The 27,235-nt window shown below is 39.4% G+C and overlaps 1 protein-coding gene across 3 annotated transcripts in view; it reads left to right on the top strand.

Moving 5' to 3' along the window:
* The first annotated feature begins 1,285 nt into the window (after positions 1–1,285).
* The window catches only part of LYPD6 (LY6/PLAUR domain containing 6), a 118,148-nt gene continuing 92,198 nt past the window's right edge, over positions 1,286–27,235 (top strand). Inside the window, exon 1 of one of the 3 annotated variants that reach the window (XM_011359540.2) lies at positions 1,286–1,519. The gene's annotated coding sequence lies outside the window, so the exon portion shown is untranslated. The remainder of the gene's footprint in view (positions 1,520–27,235) is intronic. The other 2 variants (XM_023530197.1, XM_011359532.2) reach the window with 2 other exon arrangements.

Raw genomic sequence — 27,235 nt, 5'->3', positions numbered from 1 at the left:
TGAGGGATAGTTCCAGGTTCAGTTTGATTAATTCATGTTCAAGTTATTCAACGTGCCAAACCCTGCAGGGAGACAGCACGGCAGTGATCACCTCGCACGCCCTAAGGTTCTAAAGGAGTGCTGATTATTTTTGCCCACTTGAGCCCTTAGCTTGTGTAAACCTATGCACGTAAACTAAGAGAAAACTTTCTGAGGCCAGAAGCTGTTAATCAAAGATACGTTATCCGAAGCCCTTCTAAACATAATAGAAATTATAAAAAGAAAACCAAGATATCTTCATGTTGAGAGGGAGTCGATTATGGGGAAGAGCAGAAGCAGGAAGATTTAGAGGAAGCCTGCCTGAAAAGAAGCTCTAAGAATAGAAAGTCCAAGGAGGAGAGAGAAGGATCTCAAAGGATAAAGGTAGCCACTGGGGCGTTCTCGAACTCCCAGCTCCCAGGCGGACCCGCGAAATTCTTCCTCCAGATCTTCCCTGGTCACCCCATCTCCTGCCAGCGCCGGGTGGTGCTCAGGGTGGAGGAGAGTAGGGTCATGCTCCGCTTCCACTCTGATGTTCTGTATTGAAAAGTCCAGGAGAGTCCAACATAATTGACAACGGGAAGAGAAAAATCAATACCTCCTGAGAGGCAGCCGGGGGTAGGGGCTTTTACTTGGGGGAAATGTTGGCAGAGGTAGTAGAATGATGCCCACCAAAACCCTCGACCGGATTCTTAATTCCTCACGAAGACTTTCCTCGCAGACTCTCTCCCCCTCCCTCGTCAGGCCCGCAGTGTGGATCCTCTATTGCAAATAGAGGTCTGCCCTGTGTTCAGAGCTCGACTTGCTTTTCAGTCCCGGTTCTTAAGTGCAACGGGTCTCGCGCGGCCCTGGGGGTGGCGGGGAGTAAGATTTGGCTGGAGCCATTTCCCACTGCCAGGCTTTCCATCACTCGGCTGCTAGCTAGAGTGAGGCGAGAGGCGCAAAGGGTCGCTCACAGGAAGGAATCGCTGCAGCCTGAGAAAACACTGCTCTTTTTGAACGCTCACTGGGAACGGGCTTCACCGGCAGGTCTCAAATTCCGCCCGCGGGACTCGACTCACACACTCAGCGAGCCAGAGCATGAGTGCCGGGCTGTTGGCTCCCGAGGCCGGGAGTTTGCAGACTTGGCACTCAGGCCGCCCCTCTCGGAGTTAGGTCTGCGCGCCCGGCCAATGAGCGCATCCCGCGGAGGGCTCGCCCCCCCTCCCCGGCGCGCTGATTGGTCCCGCGGCCGGCGAGGTTGGGCTGGCCGCGGGAGGCAGCAGGCGGCAGCGAGTGCCCGGCGCGAGTGGGAGTGGCGCGGGCGCCCCCCACCGCCCCCTCCCTTCTCCGCTGCCTTCTCTCTCTCCCTCTTTCCTCCCCCCTCCTTCGCTCCCTCCCGCATCCCCGGCTCCGGCCGCGCGCTGGCGGGGCTCCGCATTGCACACTCTGGGGGCGCCGCAGTGTTCGTGGGATGGGGCAGCGGGCTGCCGCTGGCGGCCGGAATCCGCGAGCAGCCGGGGTGAGTAGAGGCGGGCTTCCTGGGAGAGCACAAAAGGAGACTGAATTGGTGCCAGCGGCCCGAACTAAAGCGCGGCCAGGGCCAACCCGGGCGTGGGCTTAGTCCCTGGAGCTACCCAGTGCTAGGATAGCACTCCCCCCAACCCTTTCGCCCCCAGGGGCCAGCGGAGGTGGGATCCTAGCCTCTTCATCCCGCTCTGGTGTTTTATCCCGGAGCGGGCAATCAGCACTGCGCGCAGCCTAGGCAGGTCCAGAGGGGCGTGCGTGTGCGTGTGTGTAGTGCTGGCGCTCAGAGGGTGGGATTTCGGAAATGTCAGGAGCTGCCAAGTTCAACGCTAGAGGAATCTTTCCCAAGAGTAATTCAGCATCTTTCTTGGGTCAAGCGTGTGTCCACCAGGAACTCCAGCTGGAGGGAGTTCCCGGGCGACGGAGTGGAAGCGCCCCACATGTTGCTGCGGGGCGGACGGGGGCGAGGGCTGGGCGGCGGCCGTGGCCTGGCTGAGCCCACCGGGAGCCGCTGCCCAAGGTGCAGTGAGCTGGGGCGCCTCCAGTCATTGCGAGAACGCGCCAGGCCATCCGACCACCCACTCCCGCGACTGATTGAGGCGCCGTACACCCACGGAGCTAGGGCTTCGCCTGGGCTTGACTTGGAGACTTGCTTTTCTCTCCAGTAACAGCAGTTCGGTTGGTTTACATTTGGCTAAACAGTCAGTTTCAGCTTAAAGCTCTCTGTTGGTCTTTCTGACTCGCTTTGACCCCCACCACAGTTTCACCAGCTCTCCTCTCCTCCCCAGTGCGTGCCCTCACTATCGACCCTGCTCCTCACTGCGCGATTCAAAACTTGATGTTTGAACGTGATTGTATCCGGCGTGGTCCATGGCATCTTAAGTGTCACAATCATTTTCCATTTCCTAGGGGACTATAAGCATTTGTTATAATTTTTGAGTGGAGGGTGGAGGGGGGAGCAGATCTTTGGTAGCGATTTGTTGGTAGAATAACATTAAACTCCCTGAGCTTATGACAAGAATGTTAAGCTTCTCCCTCTGGTAACCTACCCAAGGTGTGACCTCCAAAATTCAATTTTCTTTGTGGGAGGCTAGGGAGTTTAGATTCTCCAGGGGGAAGCTTATTTCTTGTTAAATTGACTTATGATGACATATACTCAGTTCTGCTCTGCTCTGGCCAGCCATTGCAGATGCCATGATATTATTAGAGCAATTCCCTTAAAGCCATTACATTTTATTTCCAGTGAGAGGACTCGAGGTAGCTGCTTAAAATTTTGGATCTGCACCTTATTTCTCTAGAAGACATTAATGGTTACTGTGTATGTGCTCACGTGTACCAAGTTTGCAAAAGATATTTGTGCAATCGTCCATGAAATGGCTTAATAACATTTATGTTAAACCCCTTTAAATGTAAAACATCTATCTGTTTTCAATTTTAGTTTCTACCTTGACCAAAGGCACCAGACTGAAACAGGACTTAAAAGAGGCTTCCTTGTTTAAACAGAGGTTTTACAGAATTCTAGTCCATGGAGCACACAGTAAGCTTTCTGAGCTTGTAGGCACACAAAGGCTGTTAAAAATTGTGAATTGGTTCCTTGGGTTGAAAATATCAGAAATGCTTCCAGTCAAAAAAGGTAGCCATGATTCATGGGTCTATATTTTGAAGCTGCTGACAGTCTTTGTAAATGAATGTTTATATCATACACAAATGGGCTGATTACAGGCAAATAATGTCAAGTAAAACACCATGCCATATATTGCATCATGCTGTACAGTTTACATGGCATATTGAGATCTATTAAAGTGTCTGTGAGGAAGTCATTTTTATCACCCCCATTTTATAGGTGCAACAACTGAAGTTCTCAGAGATTAAGTGACTTTTCCGAGGTGAATAGCAGAGTTCTAGTCAAGTTTTTCTTTTCTTTTCTTTTTTTCCCAATTTCTTCCCTCCCTTGCTTTCTTACTCCCTTCCCTCCTTCCTGCGGGGCTACACCTTTGGCGTTTCTCTGTTTCTAATTTCTGCATCTCTTTGTACTATTCAACCATGGCTTTGGAACCATTATGTACCAGCCCCAAAAGGCTTTGCTCTTTTCTAAATATCACTTAGCTCCCACTAGGGTGTAGGCTGATAAAAATTTAAGGAGACAGCTAATATTGATTTTAAGGAACTGTCCTTTTCAAAGGGGTATATTATTTTTATTAATGAATTGTTAAATATAGAAGTAATCAAAACCCTAAAGAATGACGTACTAATGATAATGTTTCAAGAAAATGAAGTGGCAGAGATATTTGAGAAACATGTAAGTCTCCCTCTTTATAAGCAGAATCCTTATAAACTCTATAGACGATTATAATGAAGCCCTAATAAATGATTATTAGTGCCATTCTTATTTTAAAAAGAATCGACAAAACAGATTACTTAAACCCAGAAATACTCTGGAAAATAAAAAGCACTCACTTATCAAAAGTCCTGAAATCCTCATTAACTATTTTGTACAAACACATCAGAAGACATTGATTAAAGAGAAATCAGGTTTTTACTTACATAGATAGCGAGGAACTTATATGATTACAGTAGTCCCCCCTTATCCACAGGGTAAGTTCCAAGGCCCCCAGTGGATTCCTGAAACCACGGATAGTACTGAACTCTATATGTACTATGTTTTTTCCTGTAAATACATATCTATGATAAAGTTCAATTTATAAATTAGGCACAGTAAGAGATTAATAAAGAATAAAATAGAACAATTATAAGAGTATACTGTAGTAAAAGTTATGTGAATGGCTTTAAGGCCACTATTAAGTAAAATAAGGATTACTGAGTACAAGTACTGCAATATGGAGACAGTCAGTCCATCTGATAATTGAGCTGGCTACTAAGTGACTAATGGGCAGGGAGTATATACAGCATGGGTAGACTGGACAAAGGGACGATTCATGTCCTGGACAGGGACAGGGCAGGGCTGTGAGAGATTTCATCCTGCTACTCAAAATGGTGCACAATTTAACACTTATGGATTGTTTATTTATGGAATTTTCCATTTAACATTTTCAAACTGCGGTTGACTATGAATAACTGAAACTAAGAAAAGTGGAACTGTAGATAAGGGGCGGGGGCACTACTGCATTTATTAACACATCATTTCACATCTTTTCTTGAAAAATTGTTGCTCACAATATTTATTTGTGATATTACATACTATTTATTAAGATAAATAGAATTAATTTTGTTTGCATTAATGTAGGTAGGTATTGAGTTTATTAGTGATGAATCCTGGTTACATATATTCAAGTCCTGGCTTCACATATACTAACCGAGGGACTTCAGAAAGTGATCGAACCTCTCTCTCTGTGCTTCAGTTTCCTTATGAGTAAAGCATGAATAATAATAATGGCACCTACCTCATGAAGTTTTTCACTTTATCTATGTGGCAGTATTTAGTGAGCACCTCCTGTGTGCTAGTACTGCTCTAGGTGCTAGGGATGCATAGACAAACTCCTTGCCAATGAAATTTACAGTCTAGTGCCTGAGAGTTAATAATATGATGCATATAAAGTGCTTAGTATAGAACATAACACCTAATAAATGCCCCGTGATTGTTAACTGTTGGTATCATACGTTTATTCAGGAAATCTTCACTGAGTGCCTAGCAGATGCAATGTAGATTGGAGCATACAATGACGAATAATATATATTTCAATTTAATTCAGTTCAATTCAGTTTAATTCAATTCAATATCTAATTCAATGCAATATCTAACAGGAGAGGGGACTCTGAAGAAAGACCTACCTAATGAGATACCTAATCAGTTCTCAAAAAGAATTCAATGAAGACATATAAGGGGAAAAAAGGAAAGTATTATCTAAACAAATCAAATTGCCCATAAGAAAGTGGGAACTATATGAAATTCTGTATGGGAACTTATGATAAGAAAAATAAAGTTCTTGTATTCAAACTCTTTGAAAACACTTAATACAGAGGGAAAAATAAAGGAATTAAAAAGAATGCTTAGATACATGCAATGAATAAGGAATATTTGAAGGGTCAGGTTATTAAATTGAACCCATGAAGGGTGACAGATCCCAGGCACACTAAACATGAGATAGCCAAAAATGAATTTGAAAAAATCCTTGCAATGGTTTTCTAAAACAATAATGAAAGAATCTTAAATACTGTGAAATGAGAATTGTAGAAGCACTTGGCTTACATCATACCAAACACATACTCAGAGATAAAAAGAATATACAATGTAAATGAATTCTGTGCTTCTGCTTTTGCTGAGTAATATTTCCACACTCAGACTTTCTCAAGCAATAAATACACTGGAGAAAATCAGGAAATGGGAAGTGCTCAGGATATTCTAGACCTAATCAGCAGACTAGGTGAAGAAAAATCACCAAGACTAGACAGCCATCATGAAGTGTGTTGAAGAAACTTGGTGTGTAAGTGACAGCTTTGGGGCATTGGCTGGCATCTTCGGAGGGCTCCTGTCAAGAGAAGGGTTTCAGGCAGGAGCCATCGAACCAGATCCCATCGAATCAGATCCCATCTCAGTGGACAATTGAGAGATAAGTATTCAAAGCAAACACAGATTATAGCAAATACAGCTTATTTTGTAGAAAGGAGGAATAATGTATAAGAGTTAAAGGAGGAAATGTTTACGGCTGCAGAAAATGGGATATTTTTAAACTTTCAAAAAACCTAATCAGGTTTTAAATCCCAGTTCTTTCTTTATTCGTGACCTTTTGTTGGACCAAGAAAGAAGAAACAAAGAGTGGAGGTAAATAGATACTTCTTTGAGCGGACAAATAGGCTCTTCCATGAAATAGTTTAGGGGTAGTTTTATTTAATTTTATAAATGTTTACAAATGGTGCACAGTTCTTATGCATAAATGAAAACCAAGATGGTAAAGTTGAACCATAGGAATAACTTAAAAGACAACCTAAATGAGAAGAAAAATAATAGAAGATTAAAGTCAAAATGGAATATTGAAGATAAGTGTACTTGGGAAAAGCAATGCCAACCACATTTATAAGAGATGGTTTTAAATTCTATTCCCGTCAGCAGTTAACAGAACTGGGTAATATTCTCTCAGCTCTTTAAAAAAAGTGTGCCCACCAAGATGAAGTCAATATTCAGAAGAGTAGGATATAAAATTAAATATTAATTAGTATGATACTATTTTAAAAAATGCATAGTATAGTAAGTTTATATAAATCTTCTCTACTTATCTGTTCCTCTACATGCAAATGTATCAACATATTAACAATGACTATCTCTAGGTATTATGGAGTTACAAATGTTTTTGTCGTCTTCTTTTACTACAATATTTTTCAGATTTTCTACAATGAACATATATTGCTCTAATAAGAAAAAGTATGAAAATAAGATGTAATATCATAATCTCAAATTTCATATGGTCTAATCATAAGAAAAGCTCATTGATTATCACGTCTATGTCTTCTGCAAATCTGTATTTGGAGATTTTTGCCTGTGTTTCCCCCCAAATAACCTGTATATAAAAGGCAGCATGTGTAATTATCATATGTACATAAATATATATATTTTTGTATTTGGTATTAGGAAAGAGTGTGCTTTCCTTAGATAGGGAGAACTGGGAAATCGAAGGGGGTTCCATTTTTGCCATTACTATCAGGATAGGAAGAACCAAGTGAATGAAAGCCTTGTTGAGTCACTTCTAGTGTGTAAGCCCCATGAGGTCAAAGACCAAGTTTGTTTCTTTCCTTTTTAACTCCACAATGCTTGCCTTGGTGCCTGGCATGTAGCTGTCTCCCAGTACATACTGTTGAATGTTTTGAATTGAATGAAAGAGCTGAAAGCTCCCATAGACACACAGAGATTTGAAATAAGAAGGGATCCTAGGGACCATTTTATCCTCCGAAGTCCTACGACTCAAGTCTCAATTTAATTGTGATCTGTAAGTCATCCTGACATTCCTTGTACTTCTGGGCCATGAAACTGACTTACCTTGGTCATTTAGGATCCTCTGGCTTATTCTCAAGTTTTAATTCAGATCCTGCCACTTGCTTCCATCTCTTATATCACTTTGTTTTGTGTTTTTTTTTTTTTTGTACTGGGGTTTTGTTTCTTTCCTTGGCTCTGGATTTTACTTTTCTCTCAGGCCTGGGCTTGTGTGCAGTACTTTCCTTCCCTGCTTTGGACCCCAGTGCATATGATCCTGTGAGCTCTGGCGCCTCTGGGTAAGTAGGATCTTTGCAGGCTAGAAATATGAACCACAAATTATTAAATGTTAACAATTGAATATTAACACCAGATCCCTAGGAGAAACCTGGAAGTCACTGCTTATTGTTCTCCAATATCAGCTTAATAAGGTGCTGTGGTTAAAATATGCAATAACATACTTAGTATTGTTAGAAAGAACCTTAGCAGAAGGACAGATGATTTTATCTTGTTATTACATAAAATCTGGTATGTATGTTATTGCATGCAACTCTTACTGTCATTCCTCAAATAAGGCAGACATGAAGGAACCAGATAAGAGCACTCAAATGATTAAGTCAATGCCCAAGATTGTGAGTGAGGACTTCAGGGAGGTAGCTATCATCTGATGACAATACAAAAGAAAGAACTCTGGCTCGGAAAAATAAAGGGTCATGGGATAGGAACCTTGTCTATACATTATGAAGGGTACTGCATACTTCTTATATTCAACTAATCTGACTCCAAGACATCCATTGGTCACTCATGGCACCAGTGTAACCAGAGGCTATAGGACAGGAACCACTGCTTGCCATCAGGCATTCCTTTGTAGGAGTACTTAGCAGTCCTAGCAGTCCATGTAGCACAGCTCAGGTGTGAAGAGACGAGATCTATTTTGGACAGGTGTGTGAACCATTCTGGCTTAGAAGCCTCGAGCTGATATCTCTTGTAACAGCTCCATAGACAAAAGCTTCCAAAATCTCATTAGTTATGTGTCCCATTTCCAGAATCATGGCCCTCAGAAATGGCTCAAGTATGATGTCCTTATCAGGTAATTTTAGTTTTCTCTCAATTTACCAATTAGGGGTCATAGTTATAACTAGTGATTACTTACCATACTAGTAACCTAGTTGACATTTTTACCCTTATCAGGTTGCTCTAAAAGAAGGGCTGGACAGATACAATAAGTCAAATTCTCAGGTACACGGTGACAAATAGAGAAAACTTGGATTATTTTTCATGAAAATAAGGAACTAGAACACATTTGTTGATATTTGAAATCAGGCGATTTTAGACAGAAAGCAATAAGCCCAAAGACTATGCAATAATACTCTTTTTTCTATCCTGCATTCCTACCTGCTCATCCTTACTCTCTCTTTTGACGAGAGGGGATGCAGGCTAAAATTAAAAATAGGTTCAAAAAGCATCTTGGTGTATGCATGAATGATTACCACATTAAGGGGTTTTTAGGTGAAATGAAAGTATTGGGTATAAAATCTTCATCTTTGATAGACCTTTTAGAAGCCATAGCTGTAAGAATTTATAAACCCCAGATTATCCTACTACCTATGCCATTTTTTAAAAAAATTATGATTGTTACTAGAATTATCAAAACAAATATCTTTAAGCATTCTAAATGATTAAGTAACAATACTATTATGTGTCTGAGTGGTAGAATTTGGGGTGAGCACTTTCAAAATATATTTCTTAATATTTTTATGTCCTAAAAAGCAGGAGAAATAAAGATTGCATTATCCTCTTCTTATTTTTTCCTTTTTCAGTACCAAACAGTATAATAAATTAGCAAATATATACATTATTTAAGTTTCCATCAAGACATCTAGAAATACTAGTTTCTTTACACCATTAAAGCAGTTTAAGTAATGTATACACTTACTTGCACTTATAATAGTAGCATTTATTACTCTCTACTTTTTTATTTGTATGGCTCTTTATCTATGGGACTCTACCAGTTTGTGAGGGATTATGTTAATTTTTCAGTGGCGGAAAGGCAGTGCAGAGTAAAGCCTGTCATCTCCTGTGTTGCGATTCTTGTCCCATCAGTTGCCAGCCCTGTGACCTTGGGCAAGTTATTTTGTTTCCTCCAGTTTAACTGGTTACCATTAACTAGCTGGCTGACCGTTAGCAAATTAGTCACCCATCATCTGGGCTTCATTTGCTTGAACTATAAAATCGAGAGACTGCACTAATTAAATTTTAAATTCCCGCCATTAATGCTGATCTACTAAAATAGTTTTGAGCAACTGAAAGTGTGTCATAATATTGGTATTTACACAAAACTAAGTTGGGTAGACAGAATTCTTGGCTTCTAAGAACACAAGATCAATAATAATTTAAAAGATCTAACGCCTCTCCCTTGAATTTGTTTTCTTGCTATGCTGTTCTTTGACTTGACTCTCCATGCAGAATGTTTGACTTCTTAGAAGTTTTCCATCTTGAAGTTACAAAACTTACTTTCAAGTGTCCTAAAAATATTACAGCTTAAAAATACTGACTTTAATACAAAGTAAGATTCTCTATTTATGTAGCGTCTTTCCATACAAGATCAAAGGAATAGTATTAGAAGTGCACAGTTTTTCTTTTAAGTATAACTTCATAGAAGAATTTTCTTTTATGGAATTCTTTTAATTCGTATTTCCAGTCACCCGACCAAATGAATTCACAGAAACGTTTGCAGCAATTCTGATTTGTTCTTTGTCAGACTGTCTTTGGCCAGAAGTATCCTTCCATTCATTATTTCTCAATTGACCATCTTTTTATTCTTCAAGGCCTAGTTTGAAATGTCAGTTTTCCAAAGAAGCCTTTTATCTTGATTCTCTCATTAGTATAAATTTTACTCTTTTATTTATATCTGTATTTTATACTGACATATTTTTTAATATTCTAGCTCATTATGGATATGGCATCTTATTTCTCTGGAATGCCAGCATGAACATATTGTCTTGCACAGAGTAACCCTTCAATAAATGTATTGAATAGAATTATGATTTTCATAGAGAAAAAGCTGTAAAGTTCAGGGAATATGGTGGGTGAATGGGAATCACAAAAGATGGGTTTTGATGGAAGGAATAAGTTTTGTATTTTACGACAACTGCCACCTGATTTGAGTCTCTGGATATCCACAAAGAACATATCCACGAGCTATGACCTTCTCAGAGACACTTCCCTGCTTTCATTTCCTAGGAGTACCATCTAGGTAAGCCATTAATCACCATGACCTAGGACTTGGGAAAGTTAGCAATGCCATCTTCAAAGGTGCAAATAAAAAGCTAGCTGCTTTATACTTTCGTACTAAGCTGGACTGTGCTTTTAAAAGTGTATAGATAATTTCTATTAAGAAATAAACAAACAAAAGTTCCAGGAAAAAAAATCATTCCTCGTCCCATCACTCAGATTTAGTTATTCATATGTAATTTCTTACTACCTTAACTGTATTAATTTTCTCTAGGTTACATAGTGGCTACCTAGCTAGGTATATAGCATATGTTCCGTGTGTTTGATCTTTATTCTATTAGAATAAAATGGAGGACAATGTATCAAACTTGGTATGTATAGGGGAGGATATACAAAATTCTTCTATGCTATTGAAAAACTTTCTAAACTGTCTCATAGAAGAGACTACCACATGTAGTTAGGGCTGGCACTTTTTAAACAGAGAACTACACAAGGCTAGATCTGTTTAATCTCTAATATCCAGTGTTCTTCTTCCTGTTCCATTGTCATGGATTAGAATCACAGCCAGCTGCCTTCGAATGTTGTTTTAAGGAGCACCAGGTGAGATGTGGTTGGCTCAGCACCAACTCCACCCAATTCTGAGAAACAGCTCAGGGTTCATCTTCTACTGTTGCCAACATTGTTATTCTTTGGTGTAGGCAAGCCAGACACATGGAGATCAACAAGATACAAAAGGTATTTTTCTCACCAGAGTTATTCAGAGGCTCAGCGTTCTAAATGAGGGGCAGTACATAGCGCATAATGGAATAGTACTTTAAAGAAAAGTACTCTTTGTAATGGTACTTTCTTCTTGGCTTGGGAACTATATAGGAGAGACCTTTGCTACAGAGGTAATTTTCAGCTATACCATTCAAACTGAAGAAATATGGAGTGCTGAAGCACCCAGAAGACATACCTGTCAGAATAAACAGAGGCAGGTAAACTCATTTCCTATGGCTTCTGGGCAGTTCTGACAGCACGTGAGGATTTCAGATCTCTCCAGGAGAAGCAGTGTACTGAGTGAGGTTGAACATGGAAAACGGAAAGGAAAAGAGTGCAGAAAAGCAGTTAAAGGACTTAAAATAAGAAAATGATCACCACTTTATAACTGGTTTAAGAAAACTTTCTGATCCTGTCCAATTCTGATCTTGTCTGGAGAACACTTAAAATAAACAGAAATAAATTTGAAGAGAACCACAAAGCTCTATCTGCCCAAAATTATCAGCTGTGTGCCTGCCATACCTCCATTAAAGCCACTTCCTTGGTAAGCCTTTTGTCTCAATTCTAGAGTCTGAAAGATTCCGTTAAGAGGCCTCACTGATGGGGAGCGCATACTAGCTAGTGAATGAATCCAAGATGGTTAACAGCAGATTATTGGTCAAGCAGGCAAGTGAAAGTTGAGAGGATATAAGAATCCAAGGGGATTGAGACAGACACAGAAGAGGCAACTGCGTCGTGGTGAGGTATGGATGGATTGGAAACGTAGTGGGATCTTTGCTGTTTTTATTTCCCACTTTTAACCTAAACTCTCATCATGCTATTTGCTGAATTATCATCTACTAATTAATCATCGGATTTTGGCCAAGCTGGTTAACTTCTCTGAACGTCAGTTTCCTCATTCATAAAATGATTGTACAAGATCAGCATTTCTATAGCAGGTTCTCCAAGAAGAGACACAGTTCTGTGAGCTGTGGAAGGAAATAAAAAAGTCAAATATATTTGGGCAACAATGGTTTAAATAATATTTTTTAATTGCAAGACTTTTCAGGACTTGTAGTACCTGAATGATCAATCTAAATATCTGGAAGAAGGTGTATTATTCAGTGAATCCCAAACCCGTTTGACGGTGGAACCCATTTTGAAGGCTTATTCTGAGGTCAAGTGTCCAGTGTGCAACGTCAAATATTGGACTTCTTGACATCTGAGGGTCCTTTTGGGTTTTAAGTTCTGTGACTCTCCAATTAGACAGTTCACCTCTCTTGAATCTTTTCTAGCTAGCTTTTTACTTCTTAAAGAGATTTTTTTGTGTATGTTGTATGTAAACCTTTTGATCAGAATGTGCTCTGTTAGAAAATTTTTGCATCTACTTGAAGAGAAGAGCACCTTGAAGCAGTGCAAACCTGCAAGCTCTGCATTTCTGCCTTTACTTTTATATTTAGACTACCAAAAGTCACAGACAGTCAAACCACAAATAATGAATCCCGCAAATACCCACACACCCTAACAAAAATATTGAAACATTTATATTAAAAGAGGGGATAATTTCAGAAAAGAACAATTTATAAAACACCCAGATTTTATTCTGACAGATATTTCTGAGCAAAGCAGTAAAATTAATCACAGAGCTGTAACATAAAGATGAAAAGATGAATGCTAAATATATACAAAATGTTCTCTATTCTTCCTTTTATTCCTAGGATTACAGAAGATGTTTATTATACCTCGCCCCACCAATACCAATCTTGAATTTTCTATTTGGCTCCAGCCAGGTTCACCCTTTGTTTAATCAAGAGGTGGTAAAAGCTGGAGTGTTCTGAGGAGGGAGTGGAGGCCTCGCTGATGGGGAGTGCATACTTGCTAGTGAATGAATCCAAGATGGTTAACAGCAGATTATTGGTCAAGCAGGCAAGTGAAAGTTGAGGGGATATAAGAATCCCCTCAAGTATAGAGAGGCAAGTATAGAGAGATCCAGGGCACAGCGTGGCTAGGTCTGGATTTCATCTTTTACTGAACTAGCTCAACTTCCAGAGGTCATATGGGGTGGTCATCTGTAATCTCTTGAGTTTGAAAGAAAGAGTAAGGATTCACACTGGCTGTTTTTCATATGTAATCATTACACCTTGTGAATTCTCTAAAATTAGAGTACTCTGAATCTCTATAGGTAACCTATAGGTAATCTACAATAGACAATTTATAGTGGGATATGAATTTGGCTTTCTTCATATGTTTTTAAGAAATAATCTATTAGGTAACATTAGGATTCAAAAGCCAACATCAGATACTAATTTCCCTTTACAATTAAATTTACATGTTGCTCCATTTCTAAGGTTTGGTTGTCTATCCTCCACCCTTATTTAAAATTTTTAAGAATCTTTATCAAAAGTTCTGTTATTTGAATTCAAGCTTATCTCTGATGAGACATCAATATTCCTATTTAGTTTTTTTTTTTGTCTTGTTAAAGAAATTGGAATTATTTGTATATATTTAATTATATTTTTAAACTCTAAATTGAATTTTGAACTTTGGTGAACAAGTAAGTGATAACTATTTTTTTTCTGATAAATGACATAATATAATTTTGGCTTGATCAGAGATCTGGTGGTTCCTCACCTCATTGAATTGTCTTGGCAATTGTTCCAAACCATGATGTGTTCTAGTTTTTGAATTCAACTCTCTCATTTTTAGAGGCCACCTTTTCTATTCCCCTAAACATATGAAGAGTGCATTCATTAATTCATTGCTCACTATAAGCCCTGTCACAGAGTAGATATTTGATGAGCAAGGACTCTCCCTAGTCAATCAGTGTTTGCTGAATAAATGAACAGATTAGTTAAGGAGTGGTGCTTCCTATAATTGTTACCACTGCCATGCCAACAATGTAGCCATTACCTGGCATACAGCACTATTTTTAAGGATTAAAAGTAAATTTTTTATGTTACAAACATGATGTTAATTAGCATTTAATGTTTCTTTTACTGTTTTTATAAAGATACCCAAACAAAAGAATTCTACTTAGAAATTTTTATACAGATTTCACAAAACAGGGCAGATGTAGCTATAGTTGGTTTTGTACTGCAGCAGCTCAGGGAACTATGGAAGCGGCCTGAGTCTTTTCATGGAGAAATGAGATGCTGTCTGTGGGAATGAACTATGGGAACCATGAGACTACGTGCTGCGAAACCACTAGGTAGGGTTTGTTTTGGCGTATTACAGCCTTCCTTCTTTGGACTGCTCAGTAATTTATGGATGAAGGATTTCCATAAAGTTTTCTGCATAACCTTTTCCTGTGAAAAAAGAGTCTAGTTTGCATTTGGTCTTTTACTTCATTGTTGATGTTTTATAGGCAATGCTCTGGGTGTGTAGGAAGACTGAGACTTCTCAGCTACTTCTCAGACTTCTCAACTAGTAGGTCTTCCTTGCTGAAGACTAGTTATTTGGGAGACGACAGTGTACACAGCCTTGTCCTTTCAGACAGGGGAGGAGAAGGCTCTTTCCTTCTCTGTTGCAGTCCCCTGATTTCCGTAATTCCCTAACGAGTTGTCTCGGTCATCACCAACATTATCACTTGGCAAAGTGGAGTTGATTTATTAAAAATACTTGCCCATTTTAATAATCACCCTATTGGCACAAGAACCCAAATGACTTATTTTGTGACTTGGCATTGACATTGATTTTATTTGCTGTCATTTACCCAATACATGACAGTACTGAAGTTTCCTTTCCCATTTCTTTTGAGTATATATTTGCGTCATTTTTTTGGCAGCACTTAAGAAACTGTCTCTGATTGGAGATTTTGAGAATTGTTCATACTTGAATAGAGATTATGAGCTTAAGTTTGAATAGCTTTGAAGCATTTTAAAAATAGTTATATCCTTTAATATTATATCAACACTATCTACATTTAATATGTCCAGCCATTTGAATGGCCTAATATTTTACATTTGTCAATGCAAACATGCCAATAATCAGGCACCAAGTACTTTTTTCTGAGCCCTACCCAGGGATATAAAAAGGAAGGGTAAGACATGGCAACTGTCTTTATGGAACTTGGAATTGGCTTCTCTCTCTGTCTCTCTCTTTAAATATTTGAGGGCCAGCTTGTGCCAATTTCATTTCAAGGTGGAAACACAATAGTGAATGAAACAGGCAAAAGCCTCTGGAGATAAAGCAGTGAATAAGGTTCACGATAAGCCCTGCCCTCATAGAGCTTATGTTCTACAGGAATGGGGGCAGAAACTAAGGGAGCAAATAAAGAAATATGCAGTATGTTAGATGGTGATATATGCTATGGAGAAACTGAAGTGGGGAAGAGGGAGACGGAATGTCAGAGCTGGGTGGGAGGCAGTTGGTAACTTTAAACGTGGTGGTCATAGAAGACCCCACTGTGAAGGTGACACGTGAGCACCTGGACCAGGTAAGGGAGAGTGCCATGGGGATGGACCTCTGCAGGTAGAGCCTTCTAGGCAGAAATACAAAGGTGCTGCAGTGGCTCTCAAAACAGCAAGGAGACCAGTGGCAGGAGTAGAATAAGCCAGGGGAGAGTAGTAAAAGGTCAAAGTCATAAGGAGGCAGGCTATTTTCATCACATTGGGCCTTAGAGGCTATTGCAAAGATATTGTCTTCTTTCCTTTCTTCCTTCCTTCCTTCCTTCCTTCCTTCCTTCCTTCCTTCCTTCCCTTCCCTCCCCTCCCCTCCTCTCCCCTCCCCTTCCCCTCCTCCCCACTTCCTTTCTTTCTTCCTTTTGAGTGAGCTGGGGAGCCATTGAAAGAATTTGTACTGAGGAACGATCTGTTAAAACATGATTAAAAAGATCACTGACTACTGTGAGAATAAATAATAGGAAGGAGGGGGCAAAATTGGAAGAGGCTGTTGTGGTAATCCAGGTGATGTTGGCTTAGATCCAGGTGGTTGCAGTGGAAGTGGTGCAAAGGGGCATTTCTTGTCTATTTGGAAAAGAGTGGAGGAGATAGGATTTACCACAGGGCAAGAGGTGGGGCATGAATGAGAAAGTGGAGTCAAAGATGGTTCCCAGTGTTGGGGTCTGATAAGTGGATGGGTGGGGTTATCATTCACTGAGATGGGAATGCTGAGTAGGGGCATATTTGGAAGAGGATCTGATCAGCTTCAGACACCTAACATTTGAGATGCCTGTTAGGCTTCCAAGTGGAGATATGGAGTAGGTGGTTGGGAATATGAATATGAGTTCAGGGGAGTCTGGACTAAAGGTATAATTTGGGGAGCTTTATTATTTCTGTAACAGCCAGGAAACAGAAGCAGATCTACAGCATGGCAGAGCAGACTGAAGACAAGTTGCAGTTGTGAGGTCCTTTATTATTTGCTATAGGCACAGAGAGAAATAGGGATTTGTAGGCTAGAAGAGATGAAGCAACTTTCCCGGAAAGTGTGAGAATTGAACTGGTCCTTGCAGATGGGAACTGTTAGGAGTGATAGCAATAATGAGGGGAGGACATTTTGGTTAAAAGGTACCAGAATTAAACACAGCACAGCCTCTTAGTAGGAAGATAGTAAGGGAAAACACACCAAAATCACGGTAGAATTTTCCCACACATGGAAGAGGAAGGATTTCCAGTCTCTGTTCAGTCTACTTCCTAGGATCATGATATGCAAATGGTAGTGAGACTTGGGTCCCATTAAAATCTTGAATATTTTCTGACACTTTGCTAACAGCTTTTTCTCCAAATCCTTACAGCTGGTGCTGCCTTATATTTGTAGTAACTTGAAACTGATGTGAGGAATTTTAAGTACATATGTTATCAAAACAGATGTTTTACAGACTTTATAGACTATCAGGAGGTCATCTCATCTTTCAGAATACAGCTTGGAATTTGAATTTAATTCTCATTATTTTATGTTCTCCAAGTAACTATGCGGGAAATTTAAAATTTATTAGCAACTTTCTCTTGTTTTCAGATTTTAGAGAAGTGGCAATTTCAGTAAACCTGAAAAAAAAAATGATATGCTGTTACCTAGAAGCAGATTGTTGAATAACTTTACTCGCTTGGTGATAAATTTAAAGCACGTAAGTATGCTTTCCCTGGAACTTTGGGGTCATATTTTATAAAGGAAAAAAAAACAAAACCAAAACCCTGTATCCTTTTTTTTTTGATGCAAAGTGATATTAAGGGAAAGACGAACTTCATAGAATAATGCAAGGGATGCCAACTTCTGAATAAATGATTAGAGAAATTTGCCTCTTGTTCCCTCTCCCCCTACTTTTTACTAGAATCTAGAGGAGAATCTAGTTTTGTTCTTTTTCTCTGTAAAAATTGTTCTTGGAGTTGCAAAAGCTGTGGACTTTGGCAGAACTCCCTGAGTTAAGAGCAAATTGTATTTATTTGTTCATTTTACTTAAAGAACACCTTTAAAACAGTGTGGTGTTAATTGTTTGGCATAACCAGGTGTGACATTTCCATATCCGCATTTTTCCTTTGGGTTTCAAGGGGGTACAGAGTACAGATCCAGCAAGCCTTAGTGGTTTATGGGTCAAGCCCACTGGGTGTTAGCTGGAGAGCAGCAATCAGTGAGCAGAATGGTGAGGCCTCAAGCACTGTCCAGTAGAACATTCTAGCCTCTTCTGTAGAGACAGAAATATTCTATATCTGCATGGCTAATATAGTAGGCACTAGCCACACGTGGCTACTAAGTTCTTGAAATGTGGCTAATAAAGTTGAGAAACTGGATTTTGGTTTTATTTATTTAAATTTAAGTAGCCACATGGAGCTAGTGTCTATTGTATCGGATAGTGCAGCTTGAGCTGACAGCTCATCTTGGGTTTTCTGGAGCACTTGAGCCAGTATCAGGGGGATTAAATCAGTGTTTCTTGGATGCAGTACATAGACTCATTCCAACATTCATTCATTCATTCATTCATTTATTCATTCATTCTTTATGCCTCCACCATATTGTTGGCCAATGTATACAGTAATCTAAAACACTTCTCTGCCTGCTCTTGGTAAAGCACAAACTCTGGCATGAGTCGTTGGCAGTTTGATAATAACTTTGCTAGGATGGAAATGCTCATTAAGTTCAATGTTTATAATTGAGTTTTATGGAGTTATTTTAAGTATAATGGTCTCACCTAGACACAACTTAGAATTTATTCACATGTTCGGCTTCATTGTAGTATGTAAGAAATGATTATTCGAAAATGAAAACCTCACTGTACTTGCCAGAGATGCAGCCTGCAATGTTAAGGATGGGATGCACATTACTATTCATGCCTTTTTAATTGATTAGCCTTTAAGGCTTCTGAAAGCCTTTAAAAGTTGTTTTGTCAACATTAGACCAGCTGCTGTGTAATTATGGTAGCTCTTCTTGCAGTTAAATTCTTTTAATAACGTGTTCAATCTGCCGATGCCAAAGTGCTTTGAACCTGTGATATATACTATCGAGAGCTTTTGTTTTTACTTACAGATGGTTGGTGCCATTTTCTGGGCAACTCTGTAGAATTTTCACAGAAATTTTAAAGATGAATTACTTCAAAATGGGAGGCAAATGAATTTGAACATCAGGTTACTCCTCCCCCTATAAAAATTGTTTATATGTGACTTGAATTTTGAACTTGACTTGTAACAACCTAAATATGCTCATTAAAAAAAATCTCCACCTTGAAACCTCTTTAAGGCTCTTTTCTCTGACTGTCCAGCTTGTAAATCAAACATTTTGGAACCTGTCAGATGATAGTGAGAGCCGTGGGGCTTGTGATAAAGACTACTGCTAAATGAGGAGCCAGGCTTGGTGGTTCTGCCTCCCGTGCAGGGGGCAAAAGCTGCACTTAGCAGTGTACTTGGCTATTTTTAAAAAGCGGTTTATCCTGAAGTCTGGCATGAGAAGCTATAACTAAGGATAGGGGCTGGTGTCAGAAAGAGGTACACACAAGACCCTGTGCTTCTTTTCTTCTGATCCTCACCATTCCCTTTGTCCCCCACACTCTGTGCAGCATTTCTGTGGACAGGTTACACTAGTGCTTAAGGCAGTTACGAAGTGGGCGGTGATGATGGTGACTATGGAGGCTGCCTATGGTAGCTCAGGCCATTTAGGTAACTTCTTTCCTATAGCATTTTTAAAAAGAAAGACAAAGCCATTGAAACTAGAGGCACCTGGTGGAACAAGAGACTAGATGGAGCTACAGCCAGCTCTTTTTGGCTACTTTGTTCAGTTTAAGAGATGTATCTACGTTATTGGGAAACCATAAAGTGGGTTCTTCAACTACCCGTGCTCACCTTTTCTGTCCGCTTTGTGGTGTAAGGAGGCTGGGATAGAAATTGACCTTTAATTGTATGAAAAAAGCCAATCTGCTTCAAGTTTGAATAAAAGTTCAGGAATATTAATGATCTGCAGAATCTGGAGAAGAAGCTGTCCTTGACAGTATTGGCTTATATCATGGCAGGGCCAGCCAAAAATTGTGCCTCTGTGCCCACTCATTCAGGATGTACAGATTTCTTTGCCTTGGAAGCTCTTGAGCCCTGAGAATTGCGGCATTTGAGAGGCTTGAGGAGCCATGGACATGTGGCAGTATAGAGTACTTGTGGGTTATGAAGTAGTCGTTGAAATGCTGCTGTGAAGAGAACTAGAATTTATTTAATCAAAAGTTGTCTAAATTAATTATATTTTTTCCTCTGGGACAAAAATCATTTATGGTAATTGGCTTAATCTTTTTAAAGTTATATTAAATGTTAATTCAGAATGTTTTTAAGATTTCAGGCTGGTAGCACAATCTATCTACATGTGACCAAGAAAACTAGCATGAATCTCAGTGTTCTATCTCTAAATATAACAACTTGTTAATATCATTATACATTTTTTTGGTGACATCACTTTTGCTAGAGATATAGTTTACATTGATATGATCAGAATTAAATCTGCCTTTAAGTGTCAATTCTAGTTGCTTGCATGAGACCTGGTCTTCTAATCAATCATACCATGTAAACACTTTATATGCTTTTGTATATAATGTTTATCACATTAGCATTTTATGTGCTTTCTAAAAGTCTCGTATTTAGTTTTAGAAAATTATAAACTTTCAAAAATATTCTGAGGGCTGAAAATTTGTTTTTGTTATTCTCCTGTAACAATTTCACATTATCTTGTGATTGCACTGAATCAGGGAGACGAGATGTTGACTTCAACCTCTGGTGCTAAGGAAAGTCCTGGCAGTCATAAATCTGCATATATATTTACATACTTACATCCAAACATATGAGTTATCAGTTCCCAAAGAACTCCACTATAAGCAAAGGAAAGGATTTGTGCGCACTGAGATGGCGGAATGTCATGGAGACCTTTGCTTCTCTAACTAGTCATCCCTTTAAGTCTTCTATAATAGTCAATGATACTCAGGCATAATTTTTCTTTATCAAGTATTTAGATTCTTGTTTATAAGCCACAAAAACCCAACTCAAATTTGCTTAGAAAAATTTATTTTTAAAGGATTATCATGCATGGAGCAGAAGGAATTTTTTTCATGTCCCTAAGTTATTTTCTCTGGACGCTGTAAGGATTGGATTTTGCACTCTGGGTTGGTGTGCTTAACTCAGAGTAAATTTTTATGGTGATAGTCTGTGCCACCCCTCCCTTGCATGATTAAGTATAGAGTAATTGAAGGAAGAGTCAGGCAGTAAAACTGCCGGAAGACCAGGACCACAGGTGGGCCTCACTAGCGGAGACTTGGGTTGATCCTATTTGCTCCTCATCTCGGTTTCTTTCAGCTTATTGTTTCATTCTTTCTCACTGCAGACCATGTACAGAGAAGGTGGGAAAGATGACCTCAATTTTTCTGAGATGCAATACATTTCATAGTTTATGCCACCATGTAGGACTGCCTTACGCTCTCTTTGGTCCCAGAGTCAACAGTCCTGGGAATGAGAGCTGATTGGCTCAGCATGAGGCAGATGTCAACTTGGAGCAATCAATTGTGGCTGGGGGTAGGACCACATTGTACTTGTCATTGGTGGCCCCTTTCTTGTGTATAAAGAAAAGGAGAATCAATGTGGGCTGAAGAAGCCTGATTCATTTGAGACGTCCTCCTTCTGCGTACGTGTATACATCACTTCTCTCTTCCCAACCATGCCTACTTGGCCTCTTCCAGATACTTTCTTTTTTCCCTTCACTTCTGCCTTGCACGCCAGTACTTTCCATGGTTTGCTAAAGAATATGAGACAAGACATAGTGTAGATGGGAGGAGAGTTCCCGGGTCAGTGATTTAGAGCAGCTCTTTTCTGATCTTTTCCCTTGAGCCCCAGTGATACTCATCTTCCTTTGCATAATGCAAGGAGAAGTGGCCACTCGGGAGATGGCAAATGAAAAGGTCAAATGATGAAGCTCAAATCTGCCTTTGGCCCAGGAGATAATGCCCTTTTCTAAAGGCTAAATGTTTTCTCAGGATGAATGGATCAGTCACGAGTCTAAAATTTCATGACTACCTTAGGAGATATTAGATTCTTTATGGATGTATAGCATGGATCATAGTTGGAGAAAAGGTACTTTTGATTGTCCTTCATTTCCCAATTTGTTTTCATTATCCGAATTCATTTGCAGATACTTTTTAGTATAATAAAGTTTTCCAAACCCATTTAAAATGTAACTTCAAAAATATACTCGTTTCTATGTGTGTTCGCTTCAATAGGAGTCATTCTTTTCCCCCCAAGTTAATGGTGCTAACTCACTTACGTTCTGCTTCTGACAGCCATTCAGTAGTGATGCATCCCCAAAGGAGTTGCAGTTGCTTTCTAAATCTTGTATTTTCAGCTGCTGCCTACTTATCCCGCCTTGATTGGCATTTAACCATTGAATTAGATTTTTCTCCTATTAAAGAGAGCATTATGAGCTTTAACTTTAAGTGCCTCGATCACAGTCTGATGCTGGCATTATAATTGACACCGAGTAAGCACTTTTTGCTGGAAAAGGCATTGTCTCCTCGGATTGAGGGAGGATTTGGATGCGCAGTTACCAGACACTCTTTCCCAGGGTTCATTTTAGTGTGCTTCTGGGTGGCTCCCTAGGTGAACACATTATTAATAATCTCACCTGGCACATGTTAACGTGTTTACTTTATTTCTGCCATCACTGCTGATCGTATTCTCTGAGAGCTGTTTTTCTGGGCTTCTTGACTCATATGGTCATAAATATATCCCTGAAGGGTAAGACCGTAGCTATTTTAGATGGAACAAAAATAAATGCCCCACTGTTTTTGTATTACCAATTATAATCCCACTGCAGCATGAAATTTAAGGTGGTGATAGTTCAATTTCTACTCTTTTTGACATGATGGAAGACTAAATAGAATTTTAAGCATTTTAATCAAACAAGTTTTGCTGACGATGTTGTGTGCTTGGTTCATTCTTTGCCCCCTAAATCATGGAGTACATCACATTTCAAAAACAGTGCTACCTTTAGAAGTTCTTACCTTTTAGTTATTGATAGTAGATAAACAAAAACTGTTTTCTGGATCTATAAATGGATTTTGAAGAAAGGAATATATCTTTGCCTTAGAGAGACCAAACAATGCACTTGATATTTCTTATTCTTCTGTTAACATATTCATTCATTCAATTAACGAGCATCAATTATGGCTTGTTCTACCTCTGGAAAGTTGAAACTTAGTAGGGAGCTGTAGACATATAACAAATATACAATAAATAATTATAGAAATCATGAGAGAAGATATAAAGAATTATAGAGATCACAATAGAAGGTACAGTGGACACAAAGGAGGGAGTGGTCAGTTCTGATCAGGGAAGGCTTTAACAAGAAGATGATAGCTGATGTGGGCCCTCTGAGCAAGATGAATATACCTTGGGAGGACAAGAATAAGGGAGGAAGAAGGTGATCCAAGACATAGAGCATAAAGCAGCATGAGCAATTGCAGGAAGCCATGTGTTTGAATAAGATTAGGGTGAAGGCTAGAAGGGTGTGTGTAGCTAGAATGGGATACAAGAAGGTAGGATAGAAGCCTAACCATATATATTTAAGTTAGGCACACATGTATATGTATATATATGCTTATATAGGCATACATACATGTACTGTATACACATATGCACATGTATGTGTATATATGTATGTGTATGTATTGTGTACCCAGCTAGGGAATATGGATTTTATTTTGCATATTAATATTTTTTAGTCTTTTTGTTATTTGTTCATAAATTTAAGAGGAAGGTGAATACTCCTGTGATTCAACCTGGGGAAGTATAAGAACCTTGAGGGGTGAAGGAAAGGGGTACATTGATAATTTGAAAGACTCACAAGACGATTGTGCTAAGTCCCTAAATCCACTGAGAATTACAAGTAAACCTAGCAGAAGTGACTGAACAGTTTTAAGTGGGGGCTTATATTGTCTTTTAATATCGGGGACTTCATTGGAGTACTATCTCAACTTATTATTCTCTAAATAAAATATTTAAAAAATTATTTATGTGCCTCCTCCATTGCTAGGATCTCATGATTCTCCATGTAATTTTTCGATACCCAATAAGAAAATTCATTCATTGCCCTGTTGGCACAAATACATTTTAAAGCTAATGGGAAAGGAGTATTTGGGGACAGAACACAAAACAGCAGTTGGAACAAACTGGAAGCTATTATTTGTGGCTTCATACCTTTGATTTTTATGAGGCAGGTCATTTCTAGGACTGCACAGGGGTGTCCAGGCCAAGTTGGAAAACAATGGAAGGGGAGTATGGCTGGCATACTACCTGGTACATGGCAGGTGTGCAATGGTTATTAGTGCGCTTGTCCTCCCCTTTCAAGCTCTAGCCCCAACTTTTTTCTTGAAAAAAAAAAAAAAATCAGTACCCGTTGGATTTTCTGTCTGTAGCTAATGTCAGGAGCGGCTGGGAGAAGTGGTTGAAACTGGGGAGAAAATAATGATTTAGATATTTCACCTATATAATGTTAGACTGAGAAGGAAATTTAATAATTTTCTAGTACCTGCAACCTCTCATTTCACAGATGGGGAAACCAAGGCCCTAAGGGATTGAGCTACTTGTCTAAAAGTCATAAAGCTAATAAATGTCAGACAAGGACCAGAGTCCAGGTATTCTGACTCCAAAATTAGATCTTTCCAGATTATCAGACATGTTGATATCATTTCTGCATGCTTTCCCTTTTGGCAAAACTAAGTTAGCCCCATTAGAGGTTCTCATCAGTGCATGAGAAACATGTCCCTCCATGAACTACCCCCTTTCTCTGTTTTTTGGATCACTTAATGGCATCAGTATCCACGAGTTGCCTGAGCTAGTCATTTCAGTATTACTTTTCTCTCCCTTTTGTATTCACTTGGTCACTTGGTTCTTTTGATTTCACTTTGGAAATGAGTCTGAAATCCATCTTTGCTTTTGTTTCCTGCATTCCTTCCTTTGTTTACTCTTATTTCCTTTTTTTCCCCCTCTAGACTATTGAAGTAGTTTTTAAATTGGGTTCTGCCTTCTGCAATTCACTCTCCTCACTGCCCCAGGAGTTTTCTTTGTAAAACATAAATCTGAATGACAGGTTCAACAGTCTTCAATGACTTCTTTCTGTAAAGTTACCCTGCTCTGCTGTAGCCCTTCAAATATGACCTTAATGTCCCTCTTCGACATTTTCATCTTTCCATTTTTTCCTCCTTTGTCCCCTAGGCTCTAATCACACCAGCCCATTCAATATTCCTAACTTTTTCCATGTGCTTTCCTGGGAACCCTTCAACCACAAGTTTAAGTACATATCATTGCCCAATTCTATGCATGTGTCACCTTCTTCATAAGGCCTTTCTTTTCTTGGTTGAGTTAAATGGATCCATCCTGCTACCTCAGAGCACTTCATTTATACTTCTCTAATAGTCCTGAGTCTGTAGACTAATGTCTACTAGACTTTGTTTTCTTTTTCTTTTATATGTGTTTTATTCAATAGTATGTGAACTCTTTAAACTCAGCATTTGTATCGGATATGTTCTTGTGTCCTTGGCACCTGTGGTAGACTGAATAATGATCCCCCCAAAGAGGTCCATGCCCTAATCCCTAGAACTTGTGAATGTTACTTTATATGACAAAAGAGATTTTGTAGTTGTGGTTAATTGAGGATCCTGAGATGAGTGATTATCCTGATTATCCTGGGGAGCCCAATGCAATCACAGGGTCCTTTTAGGGAGAGGCAGAAGGGTCAGGGTAGAGAACACGATAAGATGAGGGAAATGGGGAGAGAGGAGATAATCAGCAGAAGCAGAGGTTGAAATGATGCTCTTTTGCGGTTAGAGGAAGGGACCATGAGCCAAGGAATGCAGGTGGCCACTAGAAGCTAGAAAAGACAAGGAAATGGATTCTTCTTTAGAGCCTCCAGAAGGAACACAGCTCTGCTGACACTTGATTTTTCCCAGTAAGACCCATTTCAGTCTTCTGACCTCCATAACTCTGTCATTTTAAGCCACTTGGTTTGTGGTAATTTGTTATAGTAGCAATAGGAAACTAATATAGCACCTAAAACACACCTGACAGGCAGGGCTCAGTATATTTGCATCGTATCTTGATTAAGCAGAGAGTTGTTCCTGACTCTTAATCAGTGATCCTCATAATTATGGTAGCTAACATTTATTGAACCTTTTGCTATGTACCCGTCACTGGGCTCAGCACTTTATACATGATCCTCATAATCACCCTATGGCTAAATGCTGTTATTATCCCCACTTGGAAGGTGAGGAAACTGATACACAGACGGTTTTAATAATTTGCCCCAAATTACACTACCTATAGGTGATAGCACTGGGACTTGAGGTGAGCAGTGTGGCTTCTGGGTCTTGGTTCTACCATGCTATCTTGTCTGTTCATTTACTCATATCACATATGTAGAATTTACGTCTGCTATCCTAATGTGATATGGTGAGAACTGGAAGACCTAGATTTGAAACTTGATGTCTTCAATAATCAATTGGCTCTAAGCGTGGGCCAGTCAGCTAACCTAGATCTGTGTGCTGGTCAAATCTTTCCTTTTCTGCTTACCTTATGGAGTCAATGTGAGGATTGAATGATAAATCATGTGTGAAAAGTGCTTTGAGGAGTATCAGACACTACATATATGCTATTTATCCTTTTATATTTGGTTGCTTGTATGTCGTCTACAGATTCCCCCATACCAGGGTTATCTGGCTGATTAGCTATGATGTCTGACTCATTTGGTAAGCAGATGCCTAATAGTACTTGAGGAATGTATTTAATAAAAAAAACTCTTCTGCTCTCTTGGTTATCATTCTCATATTTTGGACCATTGTTACTAAAAACCTGAGAGCTCACCATTTAGTCTCTTGCGTAGAACTTCATTTTTTTTTTTTTTTTCTTTTAAAAGTGAATCCTTCTTGTTGCACTCCTGGGACAATATTTGTATTTTGTAGCCCACAGGAAGGTAGAACTTAAAGTGATTTGTGCAGGTTTTCAGTGGGGTTTTTCTGGATAAGTAAACAATCGATCTCTAGAAAATGCTCATTTGTGGTGGAGAATCTTCAGCTGGCGATGAGTTGCAAATCCTGAGCAGTCCTGACTCAAGAAGATTGGAGGTTTAAAAAGAAAGCCCGTGAAGTGAATTTTATTCTCTTTTTCCCTGTGCTGCCTTAGCTGGCAACATTACTTGTTCCTTTAAGATGCTTTAGTTGCTAATTGTCTTCTATTTTATTTTGAGATTAGTGGAGATCACCAGGATGGTGGAAGGCTAAGGCTTGACCCTACCAGACCTGAACTGATTGGCAGGTTCTCAACTTTTTGAAATATTAATGAGCTGCAGGGTGGCTGATTTTGTGTAAGATGACACCTA

Source organism: Pteropus vampyrus, unplaced genomic scaffold (assembly GCF_000151845.1).
Source record: "Pteropus vampyrus isolate Shadow unplaced genomic scaffold, Pvam_2.0 Scaffold2, whole genome shotgun sequence".
In the NCBI taxonomy this organism is placed as follows: domain Eukaryota; kingdom Metazoa; phylum Chordata; class Mammalia; order Chiroptera; family Pteropodidae; genus Pteropus; species Pteropus vampyrus.
This window is presented reverse-complemented; position numbering and strand designations above follow the sequence as displayed.